Source organism: Miniopterus schreibersii (genome assembly GCF_964146895.1).
Source record: "Miniopterus schreibersii genome assembly, chromosome: 2".
NCBI classification, from domain to species: domain Eukaryota; kingdom Metazoa; phylum Chordata; class Mammalia; order Chiroptera; family Miniopteridae; genus Miniopterus; species Miniopterus schreibersii.
The window spans coordinates 37124126-37150970 of NC_138102.1; the positions used below are offsets into that span (position 1 = coordinate 37124126).

Here is a 26845-nt window from a genome sequence, read left to right on the forward strand (position 1 = left end):
TGCTCCTGTGTGGGTGTTTGCTTTCCCGAGTCTTCGCTACCTCGCATTCTCTTCTAGGCCCCAGCAGTCTTCCCCAAGGCTCATCCCTGGTCATCTGCCTGTCTCCATGAATGCTCCCTTCTAATGGGAGGTAGTGAGACCCACGGCTTCAACGATGGCTTCAAAGCAGGTGTGTCTCAGTTTACAGGTGCAGCCTGGTGTCTAAGCTGTCCTCCACTCCCACTGTGAAATGTCTGTGGGATATCCCACTTGGACGACCCCATCATTAGATAAAAACACCATCCCAGAACTCAGAACGCATCTTCCCCTTCCCTTCCCTTCCCTTCCCTTCCCTTCCCTTCCCTTCCCTTCCCTTCCCTTCCCTTCCCTTCCCTTCCCTTCCCTTCCCTTCCCTTCCCTTCCCTTCCCTTCCCTTCCCTTCCCTTCCCTTCCCTTCCCCATTCCCACTGATTGGTCCCCTTTTCTATCTACCCTCCATTTTTTGTTGGGGTCCCATCAATATTTCTCCTGCTAGAAACTCCAATGTCGTTTCGACTCTTCTGAGCTCTCACTAGCTGCTATTATTTTTCCTTCAAGACAGATTTGCCCTTTAGAATTCAGTTCCTTCCCACACCATGCCTGGAATACTTCAAAAGTTTTCTGGCTAGTGGCATCTCTTGTTACAAATTTTCTAACCTCTAACCTTATCTTACAAGTCCTATCTAACTCCTTATAAGGCATTAGATGTGATGTTTCAGGTAGTGAGTTTAAACTCCCCCACATGGCCCATATTCTGACCTCCACCACACTGTCCAACCCTATTTCCTACTGCTGACCAATATGTAATCCCTATTCTCCAAAGTCGAGTTCCACACTGGCCTCTACATCACACCACACTGTTCCTCCTTCAGATGACCTTCATTTCTCTACTTTTGACTACTGTACTCTCCAAACTTTTTGATCATATGCACTTCTGAGAAAAATTACTTTTGAGCTAGTTATTTATAAATGTTATTCTTGCATAACAATACTCATATGTTACATACGTCATCAAAAGAAAGTTGACATTTTATTTTTAATTTTTGTTAATTCTAACCCGAGGATATTTTATCCATTGATACTTTTTAGAGAGAGTGGAAGAAAGGGAGGGGGGGTGGAGAGAAAGAGAGAGAGAGAAACATCGATGTGAGAGAGACACATCGATTGGTTGCCTCCCCAACTAGCCCTGATAGGGACAGGACTGAACTTGTAACCCAGGTATGTGCCTTTGACTGGGAATCAAACCCAGAACCCTTTGGTGTGTGGGCCAACGCTCCAACCATTGAGCAACACTGTCCTGGAAAAGAAAGTTGACATTTAAAAGGATGAGCTAAATAATATATAAGTTCAACTATTTTCCTTACCTAGAGAATGATCTTGCCCTAGGCTTCAGGTATGGATATCCCACTTTAGAAACACTGATTTCTAGACAAAATAGACCCATTCAGAGGCAGAGGAAGTATCTCTTCCTCCATAGAGGCTTTATCTGCTACTCCATCCAGCCCAAACAGAGTTCTACTTTCCTGAACTCTCAGAGCATTTAAAATTACAAGTAGTAAACCACTGATATAATATATGCTTCTCCAACACTTTTTAGTTGATTAATTGAAGCTTGCATCTAGGATGCCAGAAATTTATAGATTTTTAAAATAATCCAATATCTTAAGTAAAAACATTACTGTCTTCCCAAAATTCCTTGTTTTGGGCTCCACTCCACTCTGCAACATCCATTACAAGAAAACTCCAAGTCAGACTGCAATGCAATTTTAAAGGCAGTTTTGAAGATTGAAGATTCGTTTTTCCACTTTTTAGCTAGTGAGATTTTAACACATGGTTTAACATCATTAAAATTCAGTTTTTATTTAATTTATAAAATGGGGACAAAAGGGGGATTTTGTGACCATTAAAAGAGATGGCAAGCATAAAAACTAAAATGATATATAATGTAAGACATTACTGTTATTATTCCACCCAGTATTTGTGTATTATAATGTGAACTATATAAAGCACCTCTGAGATTTCTAAAATAATTGACCTCCACCTTCAGCTTTTATTTCCTCCTACAAGTGAATTATTTTTATTTTCTCAATTTTATTTGCTCAGCTGATAACATAGTGTCACCTACCTGTAGAACTCAGAGGTATGATTGGACCTGAGTTTAAATCCTGGTTCTGCCAAGTACTAGCTGTAGGATCATCGGTGTGTTATAGAACCTTTCCGAATTCTCTTCTTTTATTGGCCGACATTAACTTTGTGGGGACAACATTAACTTCATGGGGTTCTTCTAAGGTTCAAATTACATGAGCTCTGTGTGTAAAGCACCTAGTTTATAACATGTGCCACTAAAATATTAATTTCTCCCTGTACCCTTACCCCTTTAGCAGGCTTAAGAGAACTCAATGAGATGCTCTCGTGAGCTAATGGAATATTTCGGATTTTGGTTCCACTGTTGACTTTTATTTTCCCCCCATCCTGCAGGCCATTTTACACCCATTAATGAATTTTATATTCTAGAAGCACCTCCCCATAATCCATAGCCAAAGTCACCTTACTACTGTGTGGCTGGGATGGGGTGTGAAGACACTATAGGTTTTGTCCCCCGATGCCTTCTCAGCAGTCAGAGCTGAGCAAGTGAAGCCAACCGACCTCTCTTCTTGCTCTGCCTTGTCATCTAGGCTGCCTCTTGTACTTGTTACAAATGGACTCGTCCAAGAAAGCATTTGGGGACAGAAGATAGGGACATGCACACATGCACCAGGGACATTTACGAGTTTTTCCTGTTCTTCAAGTTTAAAGTTAATTCACCACTGGAAAAAAAAATTATTGAATAAAAGTTTTAAAATCCAATTTATACCTCCTCTCCTCCAGGAGCTTTCCCTAGCACACCCTGGCCAGAGAGCTCTAATTTTAGGCCCTTGGTTTTTTAATCCTCTGTTTGAACTGTTAATTGAGATAATGTCTGTGAAAGCCCTTTGTAAAGAGTAAGGAACTATACATATGTTAATTAGCTTCTGAGGACACTTGTGTGCCGACCTATTCTTATCTTGTTTGTAAGTATCTTGTTCCCCAGCGATCGTGGATTGCAAACTACTTAGGACCAGGGACCTGGGGTGTGTTTCCTTGTTTCCTGCCTCCTCCCTTTGTCCTCCGAGGTGGCTTACCACCCCCAAAGCTCTTCTACAGCAACCAGCTTGCCAGTAAATGTTCATAAACCTTAGAAGCTGCCCATCTGTCTGCAAGACCCAGAGCTGAAAAGAATTCTTCAAGCTTGTTTGTTACAGGCTTGGTCTCCTCTCTCAGCTCTTCCCCAAACTGGGTCCCTTACCTTGCAGCTTGCCTACACCCAGAGAATACATACTAATTTTGATGTTAAGGTTAAAAAAAAATAAAAATGGATTTTTAAGAGGGAAATGGATTTTTTTAAAGTGACTCTTTTTTTTAAGGAAAAAAGGAGAGAAAGTTTAATCCTCCAGGGTCAGGAGTCAGGTTTCCTTACTGGGATGGGAAGGGTGAGATAATTGCATTAGTGTCTTCCCAGGCACCCCGAGGCTCAGAAGTGTGGGAGAGGGTCTAGGATTTCCTTCTGTTGATTGGTAAGGTTAAGGCTTTTTAGGTGATGTGCCCATGCTCCCCAGTCACTTTGGGGCTAAATTTCAGCTTGCTAAAACTGGGTGATTGCTCTCAGCAGCCTTATATTTTGGATTTTGGGGGAGACATCATTCTCATATGTCTATTGCTCATCTTTATATGTTATTTAAACAGCATGTATGCTGAGAAATACAATGCAGGTAAAGAAAGTACATATAGATAAGTAAAAATCAAAATTCCTTCTCTTACTCTCCAACACCAAAACTGTCTCAAGCCTACAATTAGTGCCTGACTGTTAGCAATGTTAAATTAACATCAGTCAGTAAAGTTATTACTGACATCTTCCAAACTTACAATTTTTCATCATTTCTTTCTGTCCATTACTTTGCACATACACAAAGTCAGGTATTTGGGTGACTGATTTGTCCTAACCAAGTAGCAAAAGCCAGACAACCCAAGAGGTGTTTAATAAACACTTGTTGACTGATTGATGGAATATACCGACCTAGGTTCTCCTAGACAAGGCGTTCTTTGTCAGAGGATGCAGGTAAATCAGTGGATCCACTTTTATTACCAAGACTTGCTGCCATGTTGAAGAGAGCAGGACAGCTGAAAACTTGTCCATCAACTCTGTGACTCAGGTTCACAAGAGAAATCCCAGGGCCTTGCCTTTCACAGGTATTTTCACTCTCAACAACAGAAGTGGGACTAGCCTCAGATAAATGATGCTGAGCAGCAGGAGGCCCAGGCCTGACGCAGACCCAGCCGTGACACCGCTTAGGACTCCTTACTATGAATAGTACCACAGCTGCAACTAACAGTTTGTACACATTAAAAAACAAAAACAACTGAGCTGAGTAAAAAGCAGAAAAATAGTACTGTAACTAATCTTTAAAGTCCACCTAAGTCTCTCTGCCCCATTCTTCAGAGAGAAACCAAAGCATGAAATACCAAGGTTTTTGCTTCACACGGCAGTGAATAACTAACTGTGCCCACCAGTTTCAATCGACCATTCCAGAAAGAACACCTGGGCACGTGACACCTCTACTTCTCTTTGTAGCCACTTCCTCACTTTCCTTGCTGGGCCTTCAGGTTGGACATGACGCAGATTTTGTGAAATGAGCTAAGCGACCTCTATTCTGTTCTGCTCTGCCCCTGGGGCTCCGTGCTCGCCTGGCCTGACTTTGGACCTAAAGCTTTCCTTTGCTACTTGCTGAGGTTGAGGGCTCACATCTCCCTACTTTCCATAATGCCCTTCGCCTCCAGGGCCCACCTGCTTTTCAGAGTTGCCAGGTTTTTCTGCCTGACACAACAGTAGTAACTGTTTCTGACCCTTCCAGCTCTCAGGTGCCGTCGTTCCTGGAGGTCTAAAAGGCCCCCAAACTATATTTTCAACATCCAACATGCCCAGCAGTTGTACCAATATTTCCTTTCATCAGAATCCTTTACCCCTTGCAATGTTACCAATCCACTTCTAGGTTCATAATACATTTTGTCATTTTGGAAAATGTAAACATATCAATACACCTCCCTTTCCATGTTCTCTTGTGAGCGGGAGGAAAGAGCAGGAAGAAGAGAGAACGCATGCAAGATTGAGCCTAATCCGTCTACCGTAAGGAATTCTCTTAAGCTCAATATCCAAATACTCTTCTCCCAATTCTTGCTTGGAATCTTGAGTACCTGATCTTGAATTTCTGTGGCGCTCCCTAAGCGCGGGACTGGCTGGGAGCCATGTGATATTGATTTGTTTTCACCATAGCAACAGCAAATTACAACAACTAGCAGAGAGGAGGCAGGCTGTTAACCAGTAAAGCTGCACAACCGGTATATTTTGCAAGCGTATTTTTCTCCTTTCATCTTATTTGCTCTCTTCTTCACTCTACTTTCACAAATTTAATGCCAAAGTCAAAGCAAAAAATAGCACTAAATGCTTTGGGGCACTACAAGGCCTATGTCTGAAATAGTCTGTTTTGCACGGCTGCTAGTATATTACATTAGATCGATGGAGAAAACGCAAACCACAAAGCTCTGATCTCCTTGGAAATTTTATCTGTTGGTCTAAGAATAAATATCCCTAGGAAATTTACATGAGCACAAATAGGGGAAAAGGTTTTGTATATATGACTATATATTTTAATACCCTAAGACATTTGCCAACAGTTTCATTAATACGAGGTTTTATCCCTTAGTACTTTAAATAGCTCATTGTGCCAAGAGACAAACAACTTTTTTTTGTTGGTACAAAGTCAAGGCCTCTCAAAATGCTAGAATTATGAGGCAAAGTGTAGCAAATATTATTCAATTCTATTAAGAGAAAAATTGAGGTGGCCGCTTGCTCATGGCTACATAAGCAGTTCAAAGGGGGATGCAAACTAGAACCGGGAACTCCCAAGAACTCCAATCTGTTCTAATGGAAATTCTTTCTTCAAGGGCTCTTTATTAAAAAACTAACCTCCCCCTGATGTCTACGACCAAGGCTGCCACCTGTGACAGGGCACTGACAGCCTGCAGTAATGGACTGCACTTCCTTTGGCCTTTTCTGCGCCAGGACATGGTGCTGTTTATATAAAAGCAGCTATTCCCACCATCACAACCAGCCGTGAGCTCGGTGGCATAACTTGGGTCCTGAATCGTGGCTCCGGGGGAAGTGGGAATGGGGCCACAGGGACTGTCAACCCAGGTGGCAGTGCTGGGCTGCTGCACCAAAGGGAAGTTGGGCCGTGTTCCACTCCCCACTGCTTTTTCCAATGCAGCCAGAACCCTGCAGAGAACCTGGTCCGACCCACCCGATACGAGGCAGGTAGGAGAAGATGTCCTGCTTATGCGGGAGGTCCATTTAGGGCTTAGAAAGGGCAGGCTAAAATATGAAGACATAACTCAAGACCTGCCAAGTGAGAGAATGTTCCTGGCCAGGACAGAAAGAAATACTCCTCTCCACGAGCCTGAATAAAAGAACACACAGCAGAAATAGTTGGGAGATGACGTCAGAAGTTCTGGGCTAGTGTCCTGCACTTCTCCTTGAAAGTAAAAACAGTGGGTCTAGAAGAATCTACGTGGCACTGCCCTTAATGAAACAAGCACGTCCATGGTTTCTCACAACACAGGCAGGAAAACTGAAGAAACTTCATCTTATTTAAAGATTATAAGAATGCCTTCCTTTTTTTGTTACTTTATTATCTCCCAAATGCACATATTACTCAATTAGCAAATATCTTTCCACTTAACCTTTGTCTTCTAAAAGGATAGTAATGTTTCTGGAGGGGCACTCACGGAGGTGGTGGGCAGGCAAGTTGGATTTTTTTTTTCTTCGCTTCAGTGCTTGCTAACTATTCTAAAAATGTTACACATTTATTGTAAACACATGCTTCCGAGGCCTAACAAAAAAGCACAGTTTCCTCATGCCTGGCAGAAATTTAAAACGGAAAAGGGCAGAAAGAATTCTTTAACAAACATATCCTCCCCTTCTCTTGGGCCAAGCGTGTTATAAATAAATCTTCTCCATCATTTCTCAGGGCTGCTTCTCGGCAAGAAAGTTGATATGGTTCGGCATAGTGAAAACACAGCTTTAAAAGCTAGCCTGCCCTCATTAAATTATTCTGCTGGCTGTGTGTTCTCATTAAAAATGCATAAAGATCAGATAATTGCAGTAAGCATTATTAACCCAGCTTTACTTTTGAATATAATGTTCCACTTTAAGCTGGAAACAAAGGCTCCGACATGCCAGGGAAAGAAATGTAAACATTGAACTACAGTATCGAAAACTTGTCAGAAAGCTACCTCTTGCTAGCTTGTTAAAAATGCGCCTTTGAAACCCAATGAAAGCCCTGGCATTATAGAGCTAGGTAGGGCCTTAATTTCTAATAAATAAATATATTTGGGGGCTAAACATTCAACCGATGATTATTTACCATGAAGCTGGGTTTTTCTTTCTTCTTAATTACAAGTCTGTTCTCACATAATAGGATCCACGTAAACTTTATTTATTCAGGAGCTCACTATGGCAGTATGAAAATTTCCTATAACAACAACAAAAAGGAATGCTCCCAGGACTTCAATTTTATTTTTGTCGAATAAATGGATCTAGTCTTTGAATAAAGAAAAAAAACCAAAAAACCTCTTTTTTATGCCGCACTCCCAAACCGGCGGCATAGATTCGAGCTTTGCCATTTCTTTTTCTCAAATCAAAATGTTACATAAAACTCCAGGGTCCCCCTGCAAGTATTACATTTGAATTAGTGGAATCCAGTTTCCCTGGCTTCCCGAAGCCACACACATGGAATGCAGCATACTGCAGCAAACTCTTTAAACATTCAAGAAAAAAAAAAAAAAAAAAAGAGGAAGAAGAAGAAGAAGAAGGGGGGAGCAGAGGTGGTGGGGGTGATCCTCCTACCTTGTTTAGCTCTGCCTCTCCTTCCCTTTCGCAGTAATCCCAGGCACATCTGGCAGAATCAAGCGGCCCAGGCTTCGCCCCTGCATGGTGAGGAAGAAATTTCCATGTAAATAGTTCCCCTTCCCTGTTTATTGTACTCTGAGCGCCGTCTGCCTTAGCTGGAAAATTTTGCCTTCAGATGATGAAGCAAAGACAGTCTAAACTCTGTTGCTGTAAGCTGCAGCCCTCCCTCCCACAAGTCCCGCCCCGCCGCGCGCAGCCAATCCGCAGCCAGTTCGTCAGCCCTACTCGTCCGAAACCGGCCCTGATAGGCTGGCCGACACAGCAACACAGCGCTCGGGGCCGTGTGTGAAAACAGTGCATCCATACTGATGAAAGAGGAATTTCCCTCTCGGAAGAAAGCAATCCCGGCGCCCAGACAAAGTGGCACATAATTGGCAGAGCAGAGAGAGGGGCAGCTCGAGAAAACACCCTTGCAGCCAGCCAGCCCGGAGCTCGCGGCTGCACCGGGAAGACTCTGGAAAAGACAAAACTCCGCAGATGCCGAAGAAATCCAGGTTGTGCGTGAAAACTGAAGTCATTAGCCCATTTGACAAAGCAGATGTTTTTAGAAGGAAAAACAATTCCGCGTCTGCCGTGGAAATGAATACCTTACAAAACATTTACATGTGATTTCCATTAGCGAGGGAGAGTGTGTTAGCCCGAGTGCATATTCAAAGTCAAAACATGCTTAGACCCTCACACGGAGTTTTCCTGTAGGACATCTGTTATGGCAGTCGTGAATGGCTGTGGCCCATATATCTTTCAGCTAAGTTTTCAGACCGCTGGGGACTTTAAATAGGGAATTCTGGACAATGAAATTGATATCTATGCACTACCCTTTTGTGTTCTTGGCAGGCACCGGTGAGATGATTACGTGTGCCTGAACCTCACCCTAAGGTAGTATCATTTGATAAACACTGTGCACTGGCCCATATCATCATTATCATCATTAACGAAGAAAGGTGTTTACCGCCGAACACACACTGCAAATGAGGCACCTCAGGTGCCACTCCACAAAGGGACAGTCTAGAAGTGGTGACGTTCCCTGAGATAAAGCAGGAAAAGAGAAATGCGAAGATGAGTGTTATTTATTTCTCCTGCCCCCCCCATTCGTGCTTGGAAGAAGAAAACATAAGGCATTTGGGAAGCATAAAAAGTATACATTTTCCTTCCACTAAGCACAACATTTTGAATTTTAAAAAATTGTGTCATGATTACATGATTAGACCAAGGCAGGAACAAAGCCCCGTTCATCAGAAAGTTTGAACCTAATGCACTGTTGTTTATAAGCAACTGTTTAGTGCATCTGTAATCAAAGTATACAGTTGGGATGGAATGGAATGGTTACTTTTGATTTTGCCAATTCTATTTTACAAACAAAATGTTTCATATGATTTTAGGCCATTTCTTCAATAGAGTACCATGCTTTGTTCCACTCAAATCTTCTAATCTTTTTTATCCCAATATAAATCCATCATAGATCATCACTTGCAGGCTTTTGTCTGTCACCATTTTCCTGAAAATGTAAATGATCTCTGTGGTCAAACATTATAAGCGAATGATCACAGTTTTTTAAATCTCTTCTTTCTGATTCTGACTTTGAAACTAACATTCTTTTCATTTTATTCTTGAAATTTTTGTGAACTTTGACTAATCCTCCTACTTTCATCCAATGGAAGGAAGTTTTGTTGAGTTTTCCCCTCAGCTAGTTCAGAACTCTGACCTATTACCTGGATAATACCAATGCTAATAAGTTGGCTTCTGGGACTCAAGCTTCCCCATAATCAAGCTCCCCTGTTGCCAGACAGGTTTTCCTGTCATGTAAAGTCATGTTCCTTCCATATTCAAACTCTTCTCTCTATAACATTTAAATGAAAGACTTCCAATATCCTTCATAATCTGGCCCCTGCTTTTCTACTCAACTTCTTCTACACTGTTTTCCTAAGTGAACTTTCTGGCAGAGTTATCCATATTTCTCTAGGACCTGGCTCTTACATTCCATTCCCAGACCTGACTGCCAAGGGCTTCACTTAACAAAATCTTGCCCAACCTTTAGACCTCAGCATGCATTCTCTTTGTTCTGTTGTGGCTTTCTTGCTCACATTGTCTTCCCTGATGGTCTCCTCCTTTGAAAGCATTCTGAACCGTTCATTTTACCAGACCATTATACCCTTAACGATGAATTGATCTTCCCATCTCAAAAGGCAAGGTTTGTATAGTATATTAAGATAATGTACGTGAAACATCTATACAGTGGCTGACCATGAAAATTGCTCACTAAATGATGGGTATTGCTTACTGCTTTTAGCAAAATGCCATGCACAAACTTGTTGATTTCATGATTCCTATCTCAAGAATTGGTATCTTACCCATCAAATTGCACAAGCCAAAATCTTGGCAGTCATTCTTGACCCTCCTCCTGAAACCATCATAGGAAATTCATTATCAAAGCCTGTCAAATGTAGCACCTAAATATTTAAAAATATTTTACTTTGCTTCATTTCTACCAATGCAGCTTTGTCTAAGCTATCAGGGTCTTTCACCATGACTACTGAAACAGCCTCTTTGCTGGCCTCCTGTATATGTCTTTGACCCCTTCAATCCTTTTCCTATATGTCAGCCAGAATAAATATTCAAAAACAGAATTCTGATTATTCCACACTCTTTTGCTTAAAACTTCTGTCATGTACTCAACTGTGTCCCTGGAAATTCATATGCCAAAGCCCCTAAGTCCCAATGTGATGGTATTTGGAGATGGGGCTTAGGAAGGTAATTGAGTCATGAGGGTGGGGCTCTTGTGATGGGATTTGTGCCCTTATAAGAAAAGACATCAGGCAGAGAGACCATTTCTCTCTCATTCAGTCAAGTGAGGACACAGCAAGAAGGCAGCCATCTACAAGCCAGGAAGAGAGCCTTCACAGGAGCCCAACCATGCTGGCATGCTGATTTCAGCCTCTAGAACTACAAGCAAATTTCTGCTGTTTAGGCCATTGGCATTTTATTATGGCAGCTTGGGCTGACTAAACTAACATTTAAACATCTTTGGGTTGTTCTTTTAGGAAAGGAATAAAAGTTCTCCAAATGGCCTGCAAGGTCCTGTGCCATCCAGCCCCTGCCTACCTCGGTAGCTTAATCAGAGGCCATTTCCTCAGGAAACTCTTCCCTGACCCTCCAGACAAGTTCAAGAGAAAACCTGTTGTTTTCTCTCACAGCCCTTTGCACTCTAGAGCAGTGCTTCTCAAATTTAATGTGCATGCAAATCCCCCAGGGATCTTGTTACAATGCACATTCTATCTCAGTGGTTCTTGGGTGATACTGAGATTCCATTTTGCTAACAAGCTCCCAGGTGATGCTGCTGCTGCTGGTCCATGGACTACTCTTTGAGTAGCAAGATTTTATAAGTGTTCTTCACTTTATAGCACTTTTTACCCAGTATGGGAATACATTTATTTGGTTAATTACTTAAGATCTATCTTCTCAACCAGACTGTCAGCATCAGAAGTCACCACGGTCTCTCCAGCATTTAATCTGGTATGTGCCTGGCACATGAAAGGAGATGCTCAACAATAAATATGTAGTGAATTAATGAATTGATCAATATAACATACTGCAGATCCAAGCTGGACTTTTTTTTAATATGTTTTTATTGATTTTTAGGGAGAGAGGAAGGGAGAGGGAGAGAGTGATAGAAACATCTATCGGCTTCCTCCTGCATGCCCCCTACTGGGGATAAAGGCCATGGCCAGGGCATGTACCCCGACTGGGAATTGAACCTGGGATTTCTTGGTGCATGGGTTGATGCTCAACCACTGAGCTGCACTGGCAGGGCCCAAGCTGGACTTTTCTTTCTCTTCTTCCCTCTCTTCTTCTTCCTCTTTCTTCTCTTCCCTCCTCCCTCCTCTGTCTTCTTCTTTTCCTCCTTCTTTCTGTATTTCAACATTGAAAATCTTGAAACTTTGGAAAGAAAGTTAATGTTTATTGAAGTCATGATATACTAAATAGGAAAGAGAATGGTTGAGAAACCAAACTAAGAACAAGTGTCAAGAAGATGATGACTTATGTCAAAGTGAAGAAGGTGGCCACAAAAGTCAATAACTTTGGTTTTGTCCCATAGAAGTTGTCAATTATCTTCTACAGGTTGGTGAATTCAAGATCTATAATTTCATTGTTTTCTCTTGACCTCTAGGCCCAATTCTTCACTAAAATGTACCAGAGAGAACTCATTTTCACCTTGCCCCAAACAAAAATCATTTTTTATTCTATTGAATCACATTTCTCTTATGTTTCCAGTTTCCATGACTGGGAACTACCATCTTTGATGCCTACCTCTCCCTCGCCACCAACATTCAAATATTTTCAAGTTTTATATATTCCTATATCTCAAAACCATCTAATTCTCTCCATCCTCACTTCACCCCGATTCAATCCCACACTTTTTATCTCCTCTTCACTTCTCTGCCTCCAGTCTTGCCCCTAACTTTTCATTCTATCCATTACACCACAGCCAAACTGATCTGGTGGGGAGAGGGGGAGAGAGTAACCACAGAATTTATATGCGTATACGCACAACCCAAGGACAGAGGCAATGGTGGGGAGAGAGACTGGGGAGAGGGATGGGACGGGGTGGAATGGGTCATTGGGGAGAAAAAGGGACATCTGTAATGTTTTAAACAAAAATAAAATTAAAAAAAAATAAAATAAAATGAAAAAAAAACAACACTAATCTTATAATGCTATTATCTACATAAAATGATTCACCATTATCTTCAGGATGAATCCCTACACTAATTCTCAAGTATATTTTCTCACCACTCTCCTTGAACACACTTCCATCCTACTTCACACCCAGTATTAAAACTAATTTTAATTCCTAGAATATGTTATGCCCTTTATAATTCAGAGCCTGGATTTCTTCTGCATGAAACATCTCTTATTCCTTTCATGCCCACCTAATATCTTTCCATCAGGTAGTACTCAATGTACATACCACCTCTTGCAGGAAGCCTTCCCTGACCACCATGACTTTCCTGGCACCTTGACATTTTATTCATCATCACAATTATCACAGTCTACTATAAATATGTCTTACTTGTTTCAGTACCTCACTAATCTCTGTGAGAGAAGTGACCATGTTTTTCTTGCTCATTAGGATATGCTCGGAAATCCCTTGAAGGCAGAGACCATGCATTAAAGTCCTTTTGTATCCCCCAGAACATGCAGTGATATAATAGCAGATGCTTACTGAATAGTTGTTGAATGGTTAAGTAGGTAAACTTGAAAATAGAGCTAGTAGTAAAGTGACAAACGCAGGGTTCAAGCAAAAAATTGTTAAGTCATAGAGACAATGGATTTTATAGACACACACACACACACACACATACATATGTTAGACTACAGAAGGGAAAGGAGAAATAATAAAAAAGCTGAAAGGCACAATGCAGTTATGAGATCATCTCCTTTATTGGATATACCAAAGTTGGCAAGCTTATAAGCAAGAGAAAAATTAATCTCTGATGATGTTTAAAATGGAGGTGATTTACATAGAAACAAAGGTTTCCTTCAAGTTGAAAACGATGGGCGTCCTAGAATAGATTGAAGTGTTGTTTTTCTAGAAGAGATGGCTAGAAAGTAAGAGAAGGTTGTTTACAGCAAGAGAGAAATCAGACAGGAAAGCAAGTCGCAGATGTCCTTGACCTCCAACAATTCAGTCATAGGGAGCATTTCTCTCTCCGTATAATATTTCTAGCCTATACTTACCCACTTAGTCCTTTAGTATGTACTGTTGTTTTTTTTTTATTTACCCTTAGTCATTTTATGCACAAACCTATTTGAAATCCCTTGAAGGCAGAGACCATGCATTAAAGTCCTTTTGTATCCTCCACAGTGCTTAGCATGGAGCAGTGCTAAATTAATTTTGGTTGATGGATTTTTATTTAGGATTCTGGAGAAAATTTGCATCCTGTAAAAGAAACTGGTAATTTATTTTTAATGTGTGGTTATTGAAAATGCAGCAGGGAATAGAAAATTGGTTTTATAATTTTCATAAAAAAAGTTATAGTGTTTTCAATAGAATTTATCACAAGAAAGGTCAACTGGTTTTTAAAATTTCTCTGTAGGTCCAGGGGCAGAAGGCTCTGGGAAAAATTAGGACCAACATTTCTGGGTTAAGGGAAAAGGAATGAAATAAATTGCATAAAGCATGTAAATGAAATAAATTCTGAGAAAGACTTCACATAGAACATAGCACATAAGTGCTCAGGATATGCTAGTGGCTACTATGACTACTAGTGTTATCATCATTCTTAGGTTCTAGAATTCTAGGGAGGTCTCACTGAAGAGTGATTACTATTATATCAAAACAATGATATGGACTAAAGTAGAGTTGTCTACACTTTCTTGGTTTGTTGCACCCTTGTAGTTCAGTGTTTTTTTCACTATCCTCTTAGGCCAAAAGAAATAATTGTTCTAGTTATTAAATAATTAGGTTCTAACAACTTAGTGTTTATGTTTTAATAACTTAGTGGCTATTTGAGAAGTTAATATAAAATGGCTGAAAGAAAAACAATATTTTTATTTCATTCTAAATAACCCTAATTAGTTATTAATGGATTGTGAATGTCTATCAGGCATGGCATACAGTTCTCAAAGCTTGAAGTCAGATTGGAACCACTGCTCTCATTTCCTGCTCCACATTGATTTTTGTGTAGTACTTGCTTTTCATCTTAGCAACTGCTGAAAGTCCAACTTTGCAAAGACATATGATATTATTAAAAGGAATGTAGTGTGATTCTAATTCTGAACAATTACCTCAAGTTAGTAGTTTGCACAGTATCTGACAAATGCTGAACATTGCTATGCTTCCCCTAGAAACATAAAATGTCCAGTTGGAACCCCTTGTGAATTTGTTGCAGTTTCCCAGGGTGACTCATAGCATAGTTCTGAAATCATGACCCTAAGCCAAGAGTCCCAACAGGTTGATCAACCTCAACTGTCCCACTGTTCTTTCTGATGTAATAGTCCTGAGGCCCAAGGGCATTTGAAATTCCAGAGAGAAGATCAGGTCAGAAGTTCCTGGACATGCCCAGCCCTGAAACTAAGATCGTTTGTAAAGAAGATTCTGAGATATGGGTGAAGTTTATGGACTTCAAGAATTTCAGATGTTTGTAGGCCAAAGAGAGAAGAACATGAAGAGACGAAGAGGGTTCTTATGCTGCTCACTGTTCATGGGAGGGGAGTTTGCCTGTGACCTTTTGTCTTTCAAAATGGTGTATTCTGAAAATAAGTGCAAAGAGGAAGGAAGGAGTCTTTTTTTTTATGATTCTTCTCATTTAGATCACATATATTTTTTGCAGCTCATCCCATTGTTCTTGTAGGCTAGTTAGGAGATGATCATGCTCTCCTCACATTTACTATTGTGTTCACTATAATTGACCCTTTACCTACTATAAAGAATGAGTGTCCTTAGACCCCGTCTCCACCTCCTTATATTAAAGTAGTGTTCCTGACAGAGAAGTGAATCCTCCAAACCTGAAATGCTAGAGGTGACTACCATGCTCTGCCTCCTGCTGGATTCCTTGGAGGACGTTGCCATCATCTTCTGAATGAAGTGCCAAGCTGGATGGGAAGAGATTCACTCACCTTGCTCTACTTTTCCTTTCTTTTCCAAAACACCTACCAGCTGATATATAATCTACCTGATGATTATTGTTTGTTGCCTGTTTCCCCCTCTAGAATGTAACCACCCCACGGTTGGGCAGCCTTTTCTGTTTTGTTTATTGGTATATTCCAAATGCCTATTACAGACCTGATGCAGGGAACTGATGATAAATATTTGTTAAATAAATGAGTAGAAGGTGGAAAGACAGAAATATGGTAAAGAATGAGTAGAAGCCTATGATTGAGGCATAAGGGTATGTATCAAAGCTGGAGTGGCGCTTCCTAAGGGGCTTCCAAGGGTCATCAGAACCACATGTGTGAAAACCAGGGAAAACACTAATTAAGAGTGCAACTTTGGTGCCACTTAGCAGTGCCAATGAGCAGCCCAGATCCCTTGGCAGGGTCTTTAATGGAATGGGAATAAGCTCTTTTTTTGGAAAAGGTTCCGAAGTGGGTGGGTTTGAGAGAAAGGATGATCTTGTTGAGATCATGGGTGAGCAGTGGTGATAGCGGGAGTATGTGGGCTCATGGACTAGAACAGACACTGTCCTCTCCAAGGGAAAGCATGAACTAGATGTGGGAAATAAAGTATGGCGTGTGTGTGTGGTAAGTGCGGCTTTGATTATAAGCTTGCATTTAAACAGTAAACACAATTGGTTTTGATTTACTACAATTGAAGTTTCCTTGAATTGAAACTCTTTTCAATTCTCTCATTCCCATCTCCATCTCTTCTTGTTTCTACCAGGATTGCCACTCCACCTAGATCCACTTTATTACTTATCTGATTAGGAATTATCAAATACTTGTTGTATATTGGTCCCAACTTTGACATGGAAGGTATAAATATCAGTGAGACACAGACCTGACTCAGAGGAGCTTGAAGAATTACACAGTGATCCCAAAAGCAAGACCTATGAACAGTAAACTCAAAATATTCTGAGGAAAAGGAGCCACAGAAAAGTAAGTTCCGGAAATGTGGGACTAACCAATTGAACATACGCTGTCACCAAAGGAATTTTCAGAGCTTTTAATCTGGGAATGTGCTTTGTGAATCTCCAAAAAGAGGTACATAGTTTGCCATGTTTGAGAATTTATGTTACCCTAGACCTTTTTATTTAAAAAACATTTAACTAGTATGGTGTTGCGGGGAATGCATTTTGGAAAACATTGGCCCAGATAAGTCTGGTGGGGGTTTTTCTTTCCTGTTCTTTGGACCATGTCCATATCTGCTTACCTCATTCAACTTTTATCTGATTCCATATCTTCCTACTTTATCAAGGTCCTCAACTTGGCCAAACTTTTAAGTCATCTACCACTGACTAATTCAAATGCTACTTTGTATTCATTTCCTGGAACCACAATTACCTGGAAGTCCTTGTGGCTCCAGGGTACCTTGGCTGGACCTGACCTTCACTGCCTTCCTTCCCAGTCAAATCTGAGAGCCCATTTGCCCAGGTTTTTCTGGCCAACAGAGGGTCCCTGGTGTTTGCATAGTGACCTTTGGGCATAACTACCCTTCCACATCTTAACCCTGTCTAAATTCTATATTCCAATGAAAACACCAATTTCTGAAAAAATGTGTCACTCATCTCTTCCCTGTACCACATCCACTCATGACAACTGCTTTTCAGGAGCTCCCACTGTCTTGGGGGTGAAGGGGGGAGACAGCTTATTTATTAAACATTTACACAGCAATTACTATGTGTCGAGTACAACACTGTGAAATACATGCTCTTATTATTCCAGTCTTACAGATGAGAAAAGTTCCCTGAGTGATTAAGTAACCTTTGTGGGCCCGCCCTCACACTAGCAGTGGGTGGAGCCCATTTGCCCCGGCAGGCTGGCTTCAGAGTCCTTTTGTTTACCGTTGACTCTAAGTATAAAAGAAAAATCACACAGTAACTTAGAAGGTATTAAGTGTTCAGGAAATAAAGACAAAAAGGAAAAGTGGGACCCAGTGAGGGGGATCAGACAATCTGAGATGGAGTTGGGACGGGATACCTGCAGCTCACATTGTGTAGGTAGGACAGGACTCCTTGAGAAAGAAGGCTTTGAGCTGAGATTTGCAGAGGTGAGAAAGCTCGTGATGGGACCACTGGAGAAGCATGTGCCAAGAGGAGGATGCAAACCCCAGGGAGAACTCTGGGAGATGTTCATGTGGGAGGGACTTCTGTGTCCAACTGCACTGGCCTCCAATTTGTCCCTAAGTTTCACCCCTTGTTTTTTAAATAGTGTTTCTTAGCTACACCCTGTTCTCTCTTTACTAATGGCATCATCCATTATCCAGTCAACAGCCATAAACTGACTGCTTCTGTCTTCAAACGCAGTACTCCCTCGCTGCCTTCCCTCTGTCAGTAATCATAAGGTGGTAGATTTTTCTTTTCACTTCTAGATGTTTCCCTACCTTCCTCTTCACTAAATGCAAAATAATCCTCTTTTCAGGTTGACTCATCAAACTATCTCATTCTGATATCCAATTAGATCTCAGTATATGTTCTTCATAAATTAAATTTTCAAACTTATATAAAACATTCTGAATTTTCTTCCAAGAACATGTGTTGTTTTATAATAAAATTTTAATCTTTATTTTAAAAATAATTTGTGCAAAGAGAAAGCATCTGGCTTTGTTTTATCTGCTGCAGAAAAGGGATCATGTCATAGATATATTCCTTACCAGAAACGGGCAATTATTTAGCCTTCCATCTGGATTAGAGAGACAAACAGGTTCACCTTAGCAACAGCATTCTGATGCTGATGTCATCACCTTACATCATTTTGGTCTCATGTCACTGTGTTCTTTCTTTAAAATCTCAAGGCTTTATGAATCTTAGCATAAAAGGCTTTTAAAAAAGAAAGAAAGAACTATATTTAAATATTCACTGAGTCATTAAAATTTTGAACTTTGTTAGCAGGTCTCTCTTGTACAGCAAAACAAAATGAGAATTGTTCTTTTTCTACACACTCCAATTTTTGCTAGAGCTTTGCCTGTGTACACTTACATCTCCCAGGCTGATGCCCACAAGCCCCCTCTCTGTAACTGCTCTGAACCCAACAGATCACCTGCCTCCCCAACAAGCCCGATCACTTGCACATGTAATTATTTTACTTTGCAAAGCAGTCCAGACCTGGGGTGATGATGGTGAGATTATGATCACCGATCCGAGGGCTGGAAGAAATCATCATCTAGATTCTAGTCCCTTATTTAAAGGTGATGAAACAGACAGAAGCACAATGCTTGCCTTTTGTTAAAGACAAAAGGTTTTAACCCTCTGGAAGTGTTTGCTTCCTCAAAATTTCAGAGAGGATTTTCACACAGGGTCAGATCCTGCATCAACCGTTCCAATGCCTCCCAATTCCTATCCCCCTCCCCATGATCACAAAAATTCCATACCCCAAGTCGCTGAACCGCAGCAGCCAGAAATCCTTCCCACACCAGAAATTGGGCTGAGACTCCCCCACTTAGAAGTTTAAATACTGGCTTTGGTCTCAAATAACATTTAAAAAATTCAGTTGTATAGAATCATTTAAGTCATCTTTATTTATAGTAATAAACATTTGTATATATTGACAGGAAAAATTCGCGCTCAATGAATAGAAAACTATCCACATACATATGACACTTGGGCAAAATCGGGCTCTCAGCTTTCAAAATCGCAAACTATGCCCCAAAGACAAAGACTTCCTTCACAAGCCTTCATTGCACATGAACTGCCATGCTCCAAAAGCAATTTCAAAAGTTCTCAGCTTGCCGGATCCCTGACTAAGAAGCACAGATGATATTTTTAATCTATTTTAATCTTAAAGTTATTTTTAACATAATTAAGCATTTATAACTCTGCCTTATATATACTTTGAGTTATATAACATCACTGAGCTAATAATTTGGACCACACTTTTAAAAATTCTCTAGTCTCAGGATTTCACCTTTAACAATAATAAGGAAATTGCCGTTTGGTTAGAAATCAATATCTTCCTTTTAAAGGACTTTTTAATATTGAAAACGGCAAGACAAAAGATTCCCAAACTTCTAGAAAAATGTAAATATTACCAAAAGGGCAATTAGAACACATTTTTCATACCGAATCAGCTAGTTAGTACTTATTGCCCTAATTAGACAGACTAACTGATGCCCAAACAAATTCCATCGTTGATCTCAGAAGAGACGGAAGAGTTGCCTAATTCATCTTTATGTCTTTAATATTGGAAAGATTATTATTGAGCATTTATTGCACACTCTCTTTTGAAAAGCACTTTGCAATAATTTACCACTTCCTACTCATAATCTGGGAGGTCACTTTCTTTTCATTTTTAAGTAGAGAAACTGAGGCACAGAGGTTGAAGACTTTGTCCTGGGTCTCTAAAGAACTTAATGGCTGAGGTAAGTAATGGACCCAGGTTCTGTGCAAAATTTAGGCCCCTCAGTGGGCACAAATATTCAGACACAGTCTAATCATGAAACCTGAGCAAGGATTCACACTCAATTGACATATTTTAGCAGGGAGTTGGCAAGTGAAATTTGGGTGGGTTTTCCTGTTCATGTAGAAGGAAATAACAAGGAAAGAGATTGTCTTGGAAACATGGAAATATAGAGAACTTCCTGAAATGTTCTAAAGGAAATACAGAGGTTTAACTTAAAAATTCATAATTACCCAAATCATTTCTTTATGGCATTTTAAAATTCAATTCCTGGGTGTTTTTAGCTGCTTGGGTGGCCTGTTTGGTTTTTTTGCCTCTACATTTAAGAGCTCTACTTAATGGACAAACCAGCTACAGCCTGACAGAACAAAATTATACTTTGTAAGTGCACATTTTCAGTGAGTTTACTTAGTCACTGAGGTTAATGTCCAGGGCCACTGTGTGTGATCAGGGAGGTTGTGGTGGCAAATCTCCAGGGCTTTATCCTGGTCCTAGTCCACATTCTACAGTCATCATTCTTGAAATATGTGCACCCCTGGAGTTGTGCGGTACTCACCCCTCGACCAGACACGTCTCCCCTGTTAACATCACCAGATTAAGATTGGGGTGGGCATATACAAATAGGGCTGGTCACAAGTTTACCACTTTTAGATAATCTTTGTTTCTCCTCTGTCTCTTTTCTAGTCTTCTGTAAACCTTGCCATCATGTCCTTAAATCTTTCTCAAGTCCCTGACCCATAACCTACAACTGAGACTTCTCTACACGGCCTCTAATAGCCTAAGGACTAGTACCTGGGGTTTCTATATCCCAGGAGATTGATAAGACAAGGTCATGGGTCAGCTGTTGCTTATAGAGTTTTAAGAACAATCTAGTTCTATTGCACAATCTGGGCCAGGTTGCAGCTTCCTCAAAAGGCTCGAGTTCTGGCTCTCACAGGAATCAGAGGTACGCGGCCAGTCTCATTGCCCCACTCCCTATGCCACAGAGACAATCCCGAGCATTGAGTCCTACTGGTGCCACTGGTGCCCAAAACTTTCCCCAGTTTTTTTCCTACTAAATTACTAGTCCTGCAAGATGATCTAGGAAAATAAAAAGGGTTCCCTTTTAGATGTGTTTGGGAAACACTGCATAGTACATTGTTCGCTTGAAGACTTACAGAATGTACCATAAAATTTCTGCAAAAAATAAATCTGTTTGATTTTATTCCCAAACTTATTTATTTTTGGTAACTCCTATTAAGATCAGCAATGCATTTTAGAAAATGCAAATTCACAGAAAAACAAGTTCTACAAACAATGCTTCTCTACATGATTTAGGACTCTTCCCTGATCTCACGCTCACTGGTTAGCTACTTTGTAGGATGTGTAATATCAAGCACAACCATGACCATTTACACGTTTTCCCGAGCATTTCACAGGTTTTCACTGTATAATGAGTTGAGCTTCTCAATGGCCTGCTTGCAGGAAAGAAAAGAAGGGATCCAGGGGGCTAGGGAGACAGAGGTGAGCAGAGGGAAAGGAGCCACAGATGGATGACAAAGAGAACTCAGGAAGGTAAGCCTGTTACCTGGCCTTGTTTTGTTAAATTACCATACATTTTGGGAAACAAACTTAGATAAGTTAAATAACTTGCTTTAGTCCATACTACCAGTTTGATGCACAGATCTAACCTGAACCCATATTGCTAGCTTCAAATCCCAGGCTCTCATTTCATTATTTTTGGCACAATATACACTACTGTTCATATACTGCTACTGCTGAAAGGCATCATGGTATAGTGGTTGAGTGCAGCCTCCAACCAGGTCTCAAGTTCAAGCCCCATTTCTTGCACTGATCAGCATGTATGTGACTTTGCCTGGGTCCCCTGTGCCTAGGACTCCTCATCTCTGCAATAGGGACTAGTAATCCTCATAGGATTGTGGGGCGGATTAAAGGGTTTTTGGTGTTCAGAAAATACTTTCAGTACTTCCTGTCAACATTCAAACAAATACTCAATAGATGCTGCCAGTTGTTTTTATTATTACTATTCATAGCTTATCACATTTTACAAATTCCACAGCCAAGGCCTAGTTATCAACTGTCAGGAACTAATGGAATCAAATGTAAAATATCACCTCTTTTCCTTCTTCTCCTATAAATCTCAGGGAGGACTAGGAGATACTAATATGTGAACAATCACATCCTTATCAAGTGGCTGTGTGATATCCTGAGCCATCGTGGGGTGAATGAAGACTGAAAGAACTGAGCATGGAAGTGCTCCAAGGCTCAGAACTGTATGAATCACAATTCGGACGCAGGGATGAGTTTTGCTGGGTCAAATGCTTTCTTGCTGATTCATTACCGTGAAGATAGCTGACAGAGACAGGGGATGTTTACTGAGAGCTAAAGCTCTGCTCTAATGCATTGGCTTTTATATTGATTGATTTAATAGCCTTAATCTATAATTTCAAAAATAACTTAGTGTTTATTTTTTTCATAACAGCGGAGAGGCTATGAATACTTTCCTGAAGAGGTAGACTGAGCACTTTACATGGATTAGAAACAAAGGAAAATAAATGGAAACTATTTTCCTATATTTTCAATATTTCTCCCTTTGTGTTGTCTTTTGTCTTAACAAGTTTGATTAAATCTACAATTACAATTTAACATCGTAGTACATGTAATACATCAATATATTTTGATGACACATTACTACAGCAGAGAGATAAATTTTGTATTCTATTCGGGTCAACTATGTAAATCAACCACATTAATGAGCTTTATTAAATCATCTTAGTAAAAGCTCCACTGTCTTAACTATTTACTTAAATCCACATCCAACAAAAACCAGCTGTCACCTCCTGACAAATCTCATTCTGAGTGAGAATTTTCTTCTTACAAGAGGAAAACTGATATGTTGTAATCCAACAGAAATGTCATATTTAGAGGCTTTTACAAGGATACTCTGTTATAAAATGCAGAACTTATAGATCTTCATTTACTGTTAAAGAACACTGGCAAAGGAAAGGGTTTAAGGGGAACAGTGTGCTTTTGTCGTTTACTTAATATGCAGAACATTACTTTGTAGAAAACATTGAACTGTTTTATAGATAACTGCATTGACTTGGGGACTCAACATCTAGAAGTTTTGGGGAAACAGGCTGAAGTGGGATGTGCTCCAATCCCCTTCCTACTCCTTCAGAAGAAAAGATTTCCTAAATAAGTTGATAAATCATTGAACTGCTACATAATTTTAAAAAATTGTTCAACCTTCTTAAGGAAGTATATGTCTTTTGCTTCCTTAAACAGTAAATTTAAGCAGTTTAGGTAAATAAATGCTTCCACAATAAGTGAGCTTTATGTGTTCAAGGGAACAAAGCTAGGATTTCCTCTTATTGATAATATTTTAATAGCCTGAATTGTTTCTAAGTACTTAGAATAACAAAATTGCCTTCTTTTGAGTATATTTTGTAAAATATTAAAAATGGATGTTTTATTATGTCAGATAAGCCTTTTTCTAAGACATTTAATAACTAATCAAGGCACTAAATTCAAGCAGAGACCTTAAAACTCTCTCCAGACAAGTTCTGGGACCTTAGGACAAACTGCAGCCCTCACCCCATCCGTGTGTCTTTCTTATGGAAAGTGGGGCTTACTGAATTGAGAAGATGATCTCATGTTGTGGGCTATAGAAGAAGGCCACATGGCAGTTATCCCAGAAAGGGGACATTCGTCACTGCTGTGAATGTCTGAGGCAAATCAGATCCTGAGACAGATAGCTGGGACTCAAAAGACAGATCCTACAGGTAGGCAGGAGAGGAAACTGGCCTTTGCTGGTAAAAATGAATGAGCAACACTTTGTAATGACAAGTTCTACATTCCTTTCAGTGCTTATTTTCCCTCTTCCTTTACTTATCATTTATTCAATTAAACAGATATTTGTTAAATACTGTCTGCGCCAGGCAGTGTTCCAGGCACTGGGGATCTAGTAAATAAGAAAATAAATACAAATACATGTCTTCATGGGGTGGGAGAGATTCATTTTAAAATGTACATAGTGTGTTAAACTATGATAAATGCTATGTTGAATAGTAAAGCAGAGAGATGGGATAACGAATGAAGGTTCCGGCAGTGGTTCACAGCATTCATTGGTTGTCAGGGGAGAGCACAACAAGGAGGTTGTATCTGGTCACGCACTAGGGAAGCAAGCCATAGAAAAATCCATTTTTGAGATGGAGGAAAAACAAGCACAAAGACCTTGAAATATGGTGTGCTTTCCTGGGACACACTGGGGTGGTGATGGAAGCGGTAAGAGAAGACGTTAGATTAGTTACAATGTGAGGGTGGGAGTGATAGTCAGTGGTACTCCATACAGTGTGTAGACTCGTATAATATTCTAAAGACTTTGGCCTCTGTTCATAGGGTTGCTGACCTGTTTTGCATTTATCAATGTATATGTGAATTATCAATACCAGGTTTTTGTTTCCACATTCATACACTTAACAGCGTTTAAAATGGGCACCAGCAAAATACTGATGGCCCCCAAAATGTCTTCTTCAAAACAATGGGTCTTGACCTTTTTATTGAATAACGTGCTGGTTCCTTAATTTTGGTTAAAGGCATTCATCCTTTCCTAGAGCTGCCCCATATCCAGTATAGTCCTTGCAGACAAATCCTTCTGGTCTACCCATCATCATTCTAACCATATCACTTCTCCATAAAGGAAAGACAAAAAGATCAGCAGTGGAAGGAGAACTGAGGAAGAAAGATAAGCACAAAAGGAAAAGAATAGCCAAAGAGAGTCAACATTGAAGAATTCCTTTGGCAATGAATAAAATCTGCTGGCTGTGACAGCCAGCACAGCATCCAGCCCCAGGCCAAAGCCACCTATGGTGCCTACCTCTCAGCTAAGTGTAGGATATCAGATTGCTTTGATTTTGGTAAAAGTTCATCTCTACAATCAAGACATTTCTTTCTGCATTCTGCAATTTAACCTTTCTATTTCCTTGCTGCTTGTCATCTAAAAACTTTGTTTTTAAAAATTATTTGTATATCACAAACAGGATTTTTTATTTTTTACCATTTAAAGTCTACATTTTAAACAGATTCTTGGACTGGGGGCTCATATCCATCAGCTCTTTCAACTTTAGTACCTTATTTCCAGTAGTTTTTCTAGAACTGCTACCTTCACTGTGAAGCTCCATGAGTTTTCCCAGTTCAAACTTGGGCTTCTTCGGCATTTTGACTTTTCTAACAAAGGCATCATGGAGAAGATGCCTGGCAAGCATTTTCTATGTCTTTTCCAGTGCTATCTGGAATCAGTTTATTGCCTACCTCTTTCAAGTCATTTGTCTTTACCTCTCAGCCCATGATTTCCATCGTCTTCTTCTGGATTTGGTAGATCTGTTGATGCTGAACGTAAGAGGTCTTCCAAATCTAATTGTTGTGTTTTTTAGTAAAACCAACACAGAACAGATGAAGCAGATAACCATCGGTAGTCTTGACATCAACATGAGCGTCAGTCATGGTCTGCCATTTTTTCACCATGGAGCACATTTTGTCACAGGTAACACTCATGCCATGGAAATTAGTCAGGCAGTTTTTGCCCTGAACATCCTCAGTAATTAGCATGAATTTTCTAAATGCAACTTCATCATTCTGCAGATCAGCTAGGCTCACTTTAAAAACACGAACCTTGAGACCATCCAATGCAATTTTTGTTCCTTGAGTTCTCATGACTAGTGCTTTTCCAATATTTCTTATATTGAACGTAGCTGGTGTTTTCACATCATACCAATCTTTCTTAGAAAATAGATCAACCACTTTCTTCTTGGCCTCCTTTTTGCCGCCTTTTAAAGACCCTTTTCTTGCCAACCACCATGGTGCTGCTCAGAGCCAAAAGGTGTTATCTGAAAACTTTAGTGAGCACTCTTTCTATCTCAAATCCTAGGATAATAGTATTTATGTCTTGTATTTAACATTTATTTTTTAATCATTACAGTAGTTGTGGAGGGAAACAGAAAGCCATGGAGATAAAGCATCTTTTCAAATAATGACAATAACTAATAATACATTAGGTAAAATTTGAGTAATTACAAATGTGCTAGGAGTGGCTGTTTTAAGGGTTTTACAGGCATTATCTCATTTAATTTTACATCTCCATGAGGAAGCTACTTTACACCCATTCTATAGATGGAGAGCTAGTAAATGGCAGATCTGGAATGGAAATCTCCCTCATTTTGACTCCAGAGCCTATGCTCACCACTTTAATGCTCCAGTGGCAGTGTTTTTTTAAGTTAACTTTTTGTTATGAAAAAATTCAAACATTAACAGAAATAGAGGGAATAGTAGAATCAGCACCTGTGTATGCAACATCCAGTTTCAATGATTATCAAATAAGACTAGTCTTATTTTACCTATTTTTCCCCCAAACAATTTTATTTTGAAACAGTCCAAGACATCAGATCATGTCATGTATAAAAATCTCAGTATGTACTTCTAAAAGAGAACTTTAAAAATATAACCATAATACCTTTTTCACATCTAAAAATATTAATAATAATTCATCAAAAACTTCAAATATCCAGTCTCAAGCTGTGATTTAACTACAAGGCCATAATCTTATAGGTGTAATATGATTTGGTCCAGATGAAGAAATAAATCTACCAACCCACTAATGGGATCATTTGTATTCCAGCATTAACACTTACATGGGGTTTGATCAAATGAGACTAATTTACATGCAAGTTGCCTAGG

General features: G+C 39.9%; 1 protein-coding gene and 1 pseudogene across 7 annotated transcripts in view; both read right to left on the reverse strand.

Annotated features, from left to right (window-relative positions):
* Positions 1-8232, reverse strand: part of MBNL2 (muscleblind like splicing regulator 2) — a 147919-nt gene extending 139687 nt beyond the window's left edge. For 4 of the 6 annotated variants that reach the window (XM_081128331.1, XM_081128330.1, XM_081128326.1 and 1 more), the window contains exon 1: positions 7997-8195. The gene's annotated coding sequence lies outside the window, so the exon portion shown is untranslated. Of the gene's footprint in view, positions 1-7996 lie in introns of all 6 variants that reach the window. The other 2 variants (XM_081128328.1, XM_081128329.1) reach the window with 2 other exon arrangements.
* A 17234-nt stretch (positions 8233-25466) lies between these two features.
* On the reverse strand, positions 25467-25970 carry LOC308553043 (small ribosomal subunit protein eS1 pseudogene; annotated as a pseudogene). Its single transcript has one exon. The product of its transcript is annotated as a small ribosomal subunit protein eS1 pseudogene (transcript).
* Between the last annotated feature and the right edge of the window lie 875 nt (positions 25971-26845).